The sequence below is a fragment of the Ambystoma mexicanum genome, chromosome 7p (genome assembly GCF_040938575.1).
Source record: "Ambystoma mexicanum isolate Mex_15411 chromosome 7p, UKY_AmexF1_1, whole genome shotgun sequence".
Classification (NCBI taxonomy): domain Eukaryota; kingdom Metazoa; phylum Chordata; class Amphibia; order Caudata; family Ambystomatidae; genus Ambystoma; species Ambystoma mexicanum.
The window spans coordinates 549,893,899-549,907,605 of NC_090939.1; positions in this window are offsets into that span (position 1 = coordinate 549,893,899).

A 13,707-nucleotide genomic window follows, 5' to 3' on the forward strand; every position below is an offset into this window, starting at 1 on the left:
ATGGTGGGATGCATACTTCACCTGGGTGGGAATGGACAGTGAGTGGAGAATGCACGCAGAGCTAAACACTCCTGACCTGAACCTCCCAACCCCAACATTACACATCACTGGCACACATTTGACAATTACGTATATCAATGACAACATGTAAGACGCACAACCTGGCCACCATTGGTAAGTCAAGCAATGCATGACTACATAGGATTGCAACTGTGCCAATGTGGCTAGTGTGACCATGCACAGTGTAGTATACACAGCAGAAATGGGAGGCAAAACATCGTCCTACAACCACAGTACATCCGCATCAGCATTCATGAATTCCCCCTGCATCATCTGTACAACGCCATCCAGACTACCACACCATATTCGGGTATAGAATGCATCTAAACAATATTTGTGCATGTGTACAGGGACATGTGCAGGTCGACAGCAAATAGCTGCATCCATGACTGTGAATCCTGAAGGTGGCAGCTCAGACTGACTCACATAGACCTATCTGTGTTCGCTTGCAGGTGATGGAGGATATCCCTTGAAGCCGTGGCTACTTACCCCTGTGCGGAACCCACAGAACAGCCGTGAAGAGGAGTACAATCGGGTACATACCCGTACCCATGTCGTGATTGAGCAGACCTTTGGCCTGTTGAAGGCGTGGTTCTGCTGCCTGAGCAGGTCTGGTGGAGCACTCCTTTCTGCACCTGAGAAGATGGCAAAGATCACCATGGCCTGTGTCATGTTGCACAACATGTGCGTCCAGAGAAATGTACCAGTGCCAAATGACTTTGACATGCATGCACTGGGTCAGGATGATGAGGATGAAGACGGAGGAGAAGCAGCACCCCTGCCAGTACGTGATGCACAGGATGGCCGTGCAGTACACCAATCTCTGATTGACAAATACTTCTGACCCACAGGGACGTTGATAGATATGTGTCATGACACATTGTACACTGGGTCCATGTGGACATGCACACATGGAATGTGGGGAGTTGGGCACTGTGCACCGTCATTAATTAAAAGCATACACACAAAATGAACAATGTCCAGGCATTGAATGATTTCTCACACAAACGGATGTATTGATATGAGCAGCAGAAATGTGCAAGCCCCCCCAATCCCCAATGTACTCCCAAAAAACCCCAGTGAACTCCCAAAACCCCCCAATGTACTCCCAAAACCCCCCAAGGAACTCCCCTAATTCACCCATTCACCACCAACACCATCTGAGCCACTCCCATAGTTCTCCAACACTATTTCCTGGACTTCATGATGTCCGGGGGCAGCATTTCAGAGTGCTTGGCACTACGTCTTGTCAGACGCACAGGGCTGGAGGGTGCAGAGGAAGTGGGGGCAGAGGAAGCGGGTGTGGTGTATGGGGTGGAAGCCGTGGGGCTTTCCATGGCTGGTGCGTGTTGTGGCTGCTGTATGTGCTGCAGGATGGAAGTGAGGACCTGCGTGATGGCCCCCAGCTTGTCTCTCATCAACAATGCCGAGACATTGACGGTGGCAGTGTTCGCCGCTATGGCGGCGGTGGTCCCCGCTATGGCCTGGGCTATCACACACCCTGTGTCCTCCCCATCGGCAACATATTGTCTGAGCAGGTCCAACATAGAGTCCTGTCTGGCCTCCAGGTTGTTGGTGGGAGCGGCAGTGGTCGAGGGTGCTGTGACCAGGCCTGCAATGGCAGTGCTGTCCTCGGGGAGGCTGGTGAGGTCAGAGTCATGCAGCAAGAGATCTGCACTGCTGCATGTGGGTGAGGGATGAGTGTCGGGTTGGGGGGTGGACACAGGGCTTGGGGAGTGTGGACATGGCACATGGGTCAGTCCATCCTGGTCCACATACTCCTCCACTGCGGTATCAGTGTTGCTCAGTGGGTCAACAGCCTCGCCTTCCAATGGTGTAGCCAGCTCAGTGTCCACGGTGTCAGGCACTCTGGGTGTTGGTGTTGGCTGCGAGGCTGCCCCGGAGGTGGTGTTGTCGGTGGCCATTGTCTTTGCCCGGGACATGGATGCCCTTGTGGTTGGATCCGCGCTGGCATCTTCTCCATCTGTGCCTGTGGGGGTAGAAGAGACGCAGGCCATCAGTGATAGTGTTACATGCTAGATGCAACATATGGTGCTGTGAAGTATTTCATTTATCATGCATTCATATCTTACAGGTGTGTCACACAGGGTGGTATGAAGGGAGCATTTTGGAGTTTGATGCATGGCAAGTAGCATGCCGTTGTGTTGGGGTTTATGTGATGTATTACATGGGCACGGTCTATGTGTGTTGGCTGTGTGTTGGTAATGGGATTGGCACTCAGCATGCATTTCAGTGTGGCAGGGTTTGGCCCTCCATCTGCACAAGGATATGTTCATGTGTGTGTTGGCACATGCAGTGCTTTGCCTAGACTCTCTTCCACATCACTTGTGCTACATCATGGATTCCCTTACAGGGATCTGCAGGGTCACTCACCTCCATCTGCAGATGTTGCGGCACCGGTCTCCATCTCCCCAAATCCCTTAATGGACTCCATCTGATTAAACGTGCTTGCAGTCTCCTCCCAGCGTGACAGTTTGGCAGGTGAATGGGGACCCCCGCCTTTAGCCATGGCCTCCCTCCTCTTGCTGGTCAGGATATTCCAAACGCTGAGGCGGAGGTCATCCCACCTCTTTTTGCAGTCTTTCACTGTCCGTGGGGTGTTGCCGACTGCCGAGACCTTGCGGGCTACCTCCTCCCAGATCTCCTTTTTGCGCTGTTGCACATCCCTCTTCAGGTTCTGCAGGTTGATCTCGTCTGCATGTGCGGCAAGGGTGTCTGCCAGCATGTTAAGTTCTTCATCTGAAAAATGCTTTTTGCGCAGGCGGGGGGTTGTTTTCGGGGTAGTCCTTCCTGAACACAACTGCTGGTTTGGGAGGATTGCAATGGATTGTGTTTTTAAAGATGGCCGCCAGTGCTTTTCCCGTTCCGACGCGATGACGTTACTTCCGGGTCCGGTGTTACAAGCCCGGTATTTGCCTTCTGTTATTACCGGGTCGGTATTAAGGGGTTCCGCCTAGGCAGAGGTGGTATCGGCGGGTCCCGTGATGGCGCTATCGGGGGGTTGGTGGGCCTCTAGCGGCATGCCGGTATGGCCATTACTGGCATGGGGGTTTGCGCGTGCTCGCGCACTCGTAATCACCTGCTATTAGCGGCGTCATACGAGCACAGACCCGCTAGTTCCTCCATGCCGGTAATGACCGCTTTTTTACCACGCTCCTCGTAATGAGGCCATAGGTGTCTATCTTGTCTCAAATCTAACGATGACAAGGCAAGTTAATGCCAACGCCTCAACAGCAACAACCTACCATGTCAAACTCCTGACAGCAGCCAGACCCTTCCTCTCTAAGGATAACGACATCACAATTGCCAGAGCCATCACAGGATCCAGACTGGATTACTGTAATGCACTGTTTCTGAGCACTTCTACAAAAAACATTGCCAAACGTCAAACTATACAAAACAGTGCTTTGAGAGCAGCCACTGAAATACCCAAAAAAGAGCATATCACGGCAGCTATGAAACATGCACACTGTCTCGCCGTTAGAGAACGAGTCCTCTTTTAAGCCCTTGCCCTTACTCATAAGTGCATCCACCTCACTGCTCCACCATACCTCTCTGAGTGAATTCACACCTCTAGATCCACCAGACCGACTAGAACTCCTTATGCTAACATGCTCATGATCCCCAGAGTCAAAAGAGCCAGAGCAGAAGGGGCTAGCTTCCCATACCTAGTAGCGATGCACTGGAATGCCCTACCACCACCATTGCAAACAGAAGTATCCCACTTAGCATTCCCTAAAGCGCTGAAAACTATGCTCTTCAACTAAAACTCATTCTAGATGGGAACACCACCCTTCTCACACACCGAGGAAGAGTTGCGGCAACTGCATAATATGCTTAAGCTGCCCCTACCTGAAATCTGTTTCTGAATTGATAGTATAATGTTGACATAATGTACTCAAACCCTGAAACGGTACCTCTGAAACTGTACTTCTGTATTGCTGAATTATATCACTCCTATGCCGTTATACTCACATGTATGTAACTTCTGTGTAACTAAGACTGACACAAGTAACAGTGCTGCAATGCCTTTGGGCTGTATGTGCGCTATACAAATACAAAAATAAATAAAAATATAGACTATGGGTGAGAATAATTTGCGAGGGGAGTTAAGAGTAGGGATTTCGAAGAGGACACGGTCCTGCTGTGAACCCTATGAATGCCCCAAAATCCTATGATGCCAAAGAGCAATGTGCAGGAGCCATGTGAATTACCTTGAATATCGGAGAGCTAACCATGGTATGGCATTAATTTCATTGGACACTGAGGTGCAAAATCATAGCTGGACACCAGGCAGTGACACTTTAGTGGTGAGTGAATTACAGTTGAACACACAGGAACCCAATTAGTGGGGCATATGGGAACACATTGAAGACGGCAGATTAACATTGGGGAACCTGGGAGCAGTATAGTATGAGGTAGAACATGTCACAATGATCATGGTAGCAAGGGGTACACACAAGCAAGCCACTCATAGAAAAGCATAAAATGGGTTACCATGTCATAATAAGTGAACGCCACACTCCTATCACAAAACAACATGTTCTCCTCACCACACTCCTATCACTGGGAGGACTGCTGAACTGGGGACTTCCAGCTCTTTAAGATGAGTAGCAATGCCCTTGAGATGGATGGGGATGCAGATTTTAATCAAACATCAATAATTCAGAAGACACAAATAGCTTGGCAAAAAGTTCATCTGTTTTAATGTAAGTCAGTAAAACAGGGAGTACAACAAACATCAGCAATCACTTGATACTCAACTCATTTAAGAAAAAACATATTTTTATAGACCAAATGTGTCACTACTGACGTGTAGACCTGCGTCATTACCAACGTCATCCTACGTGGTAAGCTTCTAAAACCTATCGAGAAGTGGGATTGGCTCTAAGTGACTACTAAGTATTGGTGTAATATCTGTATAGAGTAACAGAGAGAAATAATTGGATAGTCAACAACAGGTGGGACAACTAAGCCCTCCCTTCAAAATGGCCACTATGAGCGTCACTAAATGTACAATGTCCCATTGGCTACACAACTATAGGACCCCCAACTACGTGGCCCTCTACAATTGGTTGGCTACTAACCCTTGTCAATAACGTTCCACCTACATGAGCAGCATGCAGACTGATCAACCAGGTGCGGGTGAGCTTGTCTCGATATCAGCTTCCCACCAATTAAAAAAGGACACTCCATCATCACCTCAATGGTTCAGTGTCAATTAGTGTCTGAAGTTGTCCTTGAGTTTGCACTGTTCTCTGGGATTTTTTAAGGAGTATGGGTACTGTCTGGCTTCCGTGCGTAGGTGTGATCTCCTCATGCATCCAACTTTCTTCTATCACGTGACTGGACACCATGAATTGAGCCTTTTTTCGTGTATTTAACTGTATTTTCCAATAGACCTCTGACATCTTTGTTTATACTTAACCTTCTTGAACAGCAGCTTCTGTTCTTTCATGTTAATTGTATCTGATGTCAGCCAATTTTAATTCTGCAAAGACCTTGGCTGTTTTGCTCACCCATCTCCTTAGCTGAAATATATTATTTTTAATTCAATTGCTTTTGTAACTGCAAAACTGAATTTGAGGCCTTCCTCGTAGTTCGAGACTGCTATATACGTAGTGGAACCTTCATTCTTTATTCAATCATTATGTATCTATGAGGTATATATGTATATGTTGGCGCTTGCCGCAATCTTTTTACTATAAGCATTTGGCTAGCTTCATGATTGCTTTGCTGCTTGCATTTCATTGTATCTGTACACTTTTAAACTAACTAAATATCTTCATCACGTTTGTGGCATAAGTTTCTTCATCTTGATCCCAAAATGTCACTTATCCTTAGTACTTCTTCATTCTTCATAAATCGTCTGCCTCTCAGGACTGATTATCTTCTATCTATGGAATCGATTCAGTTTCGTATGACATCACCATTCATCCTGGTCATTACGTTTCTTTTTTTTCATCAGGAATCGCATTGAAATTACCATCATAGTGTATTGGATGTATGTATGGTTTCCTTAATGGATACTCTACTTCCCATATTCTCTTAGGTATAGGTATTCATATGGGTACTGCACAGAGTTGTTGTTCTTCTTCTTGCCGTCTGATTGGTGTAGTATGTCACATACTTTGATTCATACATCTCAGGTAATTAAGGCGGGGTAGGTGGAGTAGGGCTACTTGGTTCCTCCTCAAAACACTCCCTCCTCTGGGTGATTTTTTGACCACTCTCACTTCTTCTTCCACATCCAGACATCCTAGTCTGAGAAAGTGCCTCTTAGGGATCCCTATTTTTATGACTCCCTTCGGGCATCCAGCTGACTTCACATGTTCACATTTGTTCCATGTCATGGGCGTGCACTGTCCACTTGGGCTACAGTAGATCCATCTTCCCACATACTTCCTGTGGTCCTTTGGATACAGGAACTTTGTTCCCTCGGGTGCATGGATGCTAGACATCACAAAGTCTCTGATCTCTTCATCAGTCAAGTCTTTAGGCTTCCATCCTGGTTCAACATCAATCATGATCTTCATCCCTATGGCTTTCTTTGCTGTCTTCTTACACTGCAAGATTATTATCTTGATCACACAGAATCCGAGCATCACTAACAATAACAAAGCTCCAAGAAATTTCAACATATCTGGCATCCATTGTGGAACCCATGAGAGAATTCCAAACCAGATGTCATCAGCAATATCTTCTACTTCTTCTATCAGCTGACCATGAAGTTTCGTCAGCATGTTTATGGCCTCTGTCAAAGTTCCATTTTCGTCATCATGAGAAGGTATAAATGTGCAACATGATTCTCCAATTTTGGCACAAACGCCTCCATCCATGGCTGTAATCATGTCCAGGACATATCTGTTATGGAGAGCCATTAGTCTTACAGCTCTCAGTTCTTCTCTGATTGCATTGATTCCTTTTAAGTTGTGTTAATTGTTTGCAGCAATTCCCATCTGATGATTTGTAACCACTTTGTTTTTGCTTCGACCTGGATTCTTGGCATAAAAATCATTGTGAACACTGATGAGGTCTGGCTGAACAGCCTGTGTTCATACAGAATGGCATCAAAGCCTTGTATTGATTTAGTAAAGAAGTAATTCTCTCTCTTTGTTCGATTTATCAGCTCCACAGATCTCCTCCTCCTTAGATGAGCATCTGCTTTTGGAAAACTGTCAATGTTCAGGTGACCTTTAGAAATCACCAATGCAGGAACATGGATGTTCACTATTTTGCAAATTCCTCCACATTCTTTAGGCAGTCTGATGTAGGCTTTTGATCCACATGCCCAATAATTATCCATTATTACTGCTGTTTTATGCACCATTCCTGGTGCATCGAATATTCATTCACCGTTCTGATTTCCCCCCATTTTTCTTTTACCATTGTTCCTAAAGCAGAACTTAGAACTTTCTAATGGTATTATCGGCAATGGTCCTACCCTGTCTTTGACCCATGTCAGTAGTGTAGCAAGTTTTGGCCATAATGGCTTGCATAACATTTGTGCATTCTCAATTGTTTCTTGATAGTATCCAATGGTCATCCATGCTCTGCAGATCACCACTCCTTTTTCCCATCTGTCTGGTGATAATACTGTTCCCCAAATGTGCATTTGTCCTCTGTTCTTCCATCTGCAAGCTTCTTCTGCAGTTTTTCCTTTGACATCAAGTTTTTTGTTCACTTCCCATCTAATACCAGCTCCTTTCACTCCTGGCTTCTCATATTTGATCACATGATTTCTTGTCTGGGCTGTGTTTCTGGTCTTTATACCGTGTATGTAGTCATCTTCATCTGGATCTGTCTTTTCAGTTGCACATTTAAGAGAAGCATCACTTCCCATAAATTGACCTTTTGTTTTACAAAGTGCTATATGTGATAGGCAATGCACTGCCTGGACATCAATTTCAATTGCTATGAACATTTTTGACTTCCCCATGCTGTATGGCAGGAGTGCACATATGAAGCAGTCTTCTTCTGATGTTCTTCTTACAACTTCTTTCATGTTTTGGTACCATATGTTGTTCCCAAGTGTGCTGTGCTGTCTAGATAAGCATTCAGTTCATAATTGTCTTCTTGGGTGCTTCTTTTAATTCTCATAGTCTTTTTGTAGCTTGCTATAACAACATCTCTGAACACATTGGTATAACTTTTTCTGGCTGGTTGATTTGCAAGAACATACATCCGGGTTCCCTGAGTAGAAGTAAGTTCAGCAGGTCTTTCTTTTCCTTCTGTCTCTTTCTGGCAATGCCTATAAATGGCCATACTGATCGCTGCATGTGATTGTCTCGTGTGGACTTGTGCTTGGTCTTTTTGTCACAAGATCATGTGTGTCTGCATGCATTATGTGTGTGGGTCAAACCTTTGTCAATCCCTTATTTTGCTTGTTTTGCTGACCCTGTCTCCGGCGTCCGAAAGTAGTGTTTGAGGCAAGTACTATGCGTGATCTATTGCTAACAACATCCATTTCAATCTCAGGTATCCGTCCATTTTTTCTAGGGACGGGAATGACTACAAATGGCCTGGGTTGTTTTGTAGTTTCCACATTTACTTTTTTCTTTCTGCTAAGACACGTGTACAGGAACTTTTGCATCATTTGCTCCTATACAGAAACCAGTTCTAACTGTCAGTGAAAGCAGCATTACTATGAATACAATACATATGTAAACCACACAATGGTACGTTAGCCGGCAGCACCTGCTTCTAAGACAATGTGACCATCTGTCCTCTTGTGGCGGCATGAAGTTGCTGCGCTGTTTGCCCATCTCGATCATTTGATGGTAAGGAAGGAAACATATCTTTAATGGCGCTGCATTTTTAGATTTATTTCTAGAAACTTGTCATTTTCTGCAGCATACGTCCTCTATCAGCTCAGCTGCTTTCTGGAACCAATTGTGTTCCACCAGTCATGGTGTAAATATTCCTTTATCATGAAAAAAGATGATTTCTGTGAGCTGACATCAACTCTGCTTCATTAACTAGTTCCCAATCGATACCTCAAACCTGCTTCACACCAGATGACATTGTAGCTTCCCTGTCAGCATGAACAAAGTTTTTTAAGTTTTTTCACTTCCCCAATCCGTCCCTCACAGGAAAATTTCTATGCAGCTCTGTGGTTTCTTTCAGAATAGATCACGGCCTGGATTATTATGCTCTCCAGGATCACGTTCAAATATGTAGTATTCCTTGGGTCCCTTAGAAATGACACCACATCTGTATGCCTTCCAACGAGATACAGGTAGTCTTCAATTAAACAAAAGAACACCACACTGACCAATCTATGTGCTATGTCGGGCGATAGGGCATTTGTGTTTCCTTCACTCAACTCAGGCAATTTCAAAAATTATTCAGTGATGATTATCAGCAGTTGTCTAACAAGTTTTGCGTTGTCAGTATTGCCAAGAAAATCTGGTATGCGACAAGTTCTCCCCACCAGTCGCGGATAAGTAAGCAATACCAACCCAAATATGTAAGTTTGTGACTAGAAAGGTCATCATTGGGTAACACCATGATTAGCTCCGAACTAGAGCTCTGTGTGGAACAAATCAGGATATTGTATCCTTTTCAAATTGCTGTGTCCACGATCACAGTTTAGCATATCCTTAATTTTATCAAGGCTTAAGTGTGCCTCGAGCCAAAGTTAATAACCTTTTTCACTTTTCTTATCAATGCTTAAAGCATGCCTCAGTCCGAAGTTAATAACGTACTGTAGCTCTCAATAATGCAGATCTTCTCTTAACCCTGAAACTAAGATGTCCAAATGTGTCCTTTTACCCTTTCATTTGTAGCTAAAAAGGGAGTGTCTAAAGTAAGCCACAGTCCAACTAAAAGTTCTTCTTTCTTTACACTTGACAGGTTACGCGTCCTTCTTCCTCGTCATGGATCTTGTCTGCACCTGCTGCGGTTCTTCCCCGATGATTGCAGCTTCTTCGCAGTGTGGTGTAAGCAGAGGTGTCTCTCTGGCATAGATCTTTGTATCGCCCAGGAAGATCCAAGCTCGCCTACCCTGCACTTTGACAGCAGATGGTGTAACGTCCTTGACAATGAAAGTACAGTGAAATCGGGTCTCGTCCCATTTTTTCCTTCTGTGATTATGAATCAGGATCTTGTCCCCTGGGTAAATTCTTGGGCCTATACATTCGGGAGTTTGGATTATTGAAGCATCTCCTTTTGTGTTCTGTACTGCTGAACACCCTCATCTCTGCAACTGCCCTGAAATCACACAAAAACTAGATGTGAAACAGTTCAAGTAGTTTTGCAATTCAAGTCCTAACACTTCTGATGCTGACTGAGCATCACTTCTAACTCGGGAAGGAGGTATTAAAGGAGTTCTCATTCTCCAGCCAGTCACAACCTTGTGCGGCGTAAAATGATGGTGGTCAGAACATGGTTGGTTCCTTAATGCATACAATACCAGTGGAAGGCAGTGCAGCCACCCTTTTTTCAAAGTAAGCTTCAACTTAGCTATTCTTTCCTTTAACAGGCAGTTGAGCTTTTCACAGATAGCATTTCCCGGAGGATGATAAGCCGAAGAAAACGTATGTTTTATTCCGAGCAGCAAAGTGATCTGCTCGAAAATTGCATTAACAAAATGCGGTCCGTTTTCCGATCTCATTACTTCACACACCCCCCATCTGTGAAACACTTCCCGCACCACACTTCCCGCAACAAAATCTTGGCTGCACATGTAGAGTCCGGGTGCGTACATGGACCTTCCTCTATCCATCTGGAGAAAGGACATACTGCAACTAAAAGGTATCTGTATCCATTACAAACTTGTATGATTTCGATATAGTTGATGTGCAAGTGCTGAAAAGAGCCATTTGGTCTTGGGATCACCCCCCTCACTATGCCTAGTGTATGCCCAGCCATGAACTGCTGGCAAATAATACAATTTACCATAAAAAATGCAACATGTTCCATTAGGTCTGCTACAAACCAATCCTCACCAATGGTCACAGCAGGATTCTCCCTAGTTGTATGTGCTGCATAGTGTAATTGTTCTATTGCTATCTTTAATAAGGATATAGTCATTACTGGTTTACCAGTGTTGTCTTTTAGGCATGTGATTATATCTTTCGTCCATATATAATAATACAGTAATTCTTTATTTTACCTCAATGGTTTGAACATTCATCATTTTTATATCTGTATTTGCTATGTGCTTGGCTTCAGAATCTGCTGCTTGATTTCCGCATTATGTAAAATCTGTCCCTTTTGTGTGAGCTGTGCATTTAATGACTGCTATGCCCACTCGGATTGGTAGTACCTTAATGAGCCTATCTAAGAAGGCAGCGTGCTGCACTGTTGTGCCGTCTGCTCGGAGGTAGCCCCTCCTTTTCCCATGTGCTAATCCTGCGTGCACTGTCAATGTCAGAAAGTCAGAGTCGCTGTATACTGTTGCTGCCTGGTCTGCGTGATTCTCGACTGGGAGTATCAACACGAATAATTCTGCAGTTTGCGCTGAATAATGAGATGGTAATTGAGTACTCACAAGCACTCAAGATTCTCCATTTGCCAAATGTTTCACTACCGTGACACCTGTATATCTTTGCCTGTCATTTTGATCGATTCTGGAAGAACCATCAATGAAGGCAATCTCTCCTCCTGAGAGTGCATTCTCCTTCACCTTACGGAGCGCATCACAGAACTCTTCATAGCTTGCACAGTCATGTATAGGCTCTCCTTCTGTGATTGGCTCAGCTATAAACATAGCTGGATTCACTATTTTACATCAGATTATTTTAATTGCTGGAGTCGATATGATTACCTCAGAGGCAGAAGCCCTTTGAGCAGTCAACATGCCTTTTGGTTTTTCTAAAATTGCGAATAATGCATGTTCAACAAATAACGTCATGGAACATCCCATCACTATGTGTGTTGCTTTCTCTACAGCGAATACGGCAGCTGCTAAACTTTGTTCGCAGGGAAAGTGACCTCTCATTACTGGGTCCAAAATTCCACTGTAATGTGCAAGGGTTTGGACCCTAATGTAGTTCTCTGTGCAAGTACTGCTGTCATAAAAGTATCATCTCTGTATGAGAATAAAAAGAATTCCTCTGCATAATTAGGAATCCCTAAAACTGGAGCTGTGAAAATGGCTTTTTTCAGTTCGTCAAACCCTTCTTCAGTTGCCTCAGTCCACACAATTTTTCTTTCGTAGCCTGTGCTTTCTTTAATGCCTGCAAAAGCGGCCTAGTGTACGAGCTGTAGTCAAAGACCCATGCTCGAACATAATTGCATAATCCTAGAAAACTCTGCATTTGTTTTATCGTGTGTGGCTTGGCTACTTTTAAAATGGCCTCAGCTCTTTCAGGAGTAACTTTCTTTCCCTCATGTGAAATCAATTGGTCTATGTAGAACACTTCTTGTTCACAATATTGTAACTTTTCCTTGTCAACCTTATATCCTTTGTCAGTAAGTATAATCATCAGCTGAACAAAATTGTGTCTGCACTCTTCCTCTGTGGTGCTGCAAACTAAAATGTCATCTGTTTCATCAGAAACTCTGTGTTTCTGCATGCTCTCGTGGGTAACATAAAGTACATTACCCAGCATCTGTGTAGCATCCTTTCGCCTACTTAATAGCCATCTCGGTGCGAACGCACCTGCGTGAAAGTGTGTAGCCGGTCGGTGCCGGTCCATGACACTCCGGGGCCGTGGGACTGCTCTGCTAGTATTCCTAGCAGCAAGGTAAGAATCATGGGTATTATGGACGCATTGGCCCTCATTGATAAGGAGAGAAATGACTCGAAGCGAAGTTCCGCCGATCTTCTCAATCAGCTGTCTGTTGCACCCCGCCCCCACAAGTAAACCAATAACAAACCTATCTACTTTTCCCTTCATACACCTCTTTGAAGCAGGCAGTTGCTTTGATACATGCAACCAATGATGCTCCTACTACCATCAATTCTAATGGCTCTCTGACAGTAATGAGTACTATACCTAGCCTAACGGCTCAAAATAACACAGCACAGAGTAAAATCCCAACTCAACAAGTTCTGACCCTACTCCAAGCCGAGAGTGTTGTAAAATGTAAAAGTTCCCTGAAATGTCTACTCCTTAACACCTGCTCTCTGCTACAACATGCGATAGAAGTCACCTCTTACATATCCTCAAATAATATAGATATGTTTGCTATTACAGAGACGTCGAATCACCCAGCTTCTGGCCCCACCCTTGCCCTGGCTATATCTAAAGGATACAATATTTTTTTTCAAGATAGGAAAGAAGGGATTGGGGGTGGAGTGGCCCTTATCATTAAAGAATCTCTTAACGTGTGGAAAGCTGATATATGTAATATAGCTAACTGTGATATATTCCATGCTGAAATCAGTATGCAAGCAGGAAACACCCTTAACATTACTGTAATTTATCGGCCACCAGAATCCATGAAGGATTTCAGTAATCAGTTATATGATGTACTATTCTTCTTCTTAAAACCACTATATAACGTCCTATTATTAGGAGATTTAAATTATTGGTTAGGGGATATTGCTGATCCACAAGCCAAACAATTAGACAGAGCTTTGTCAAATTTAGGTTTTTACCAATTTATTGACGTACCAACCCATGTGAATGGACACTCCCTTGACTGGCTGAGCTGTCTTAATACCGCCCCAGCAGC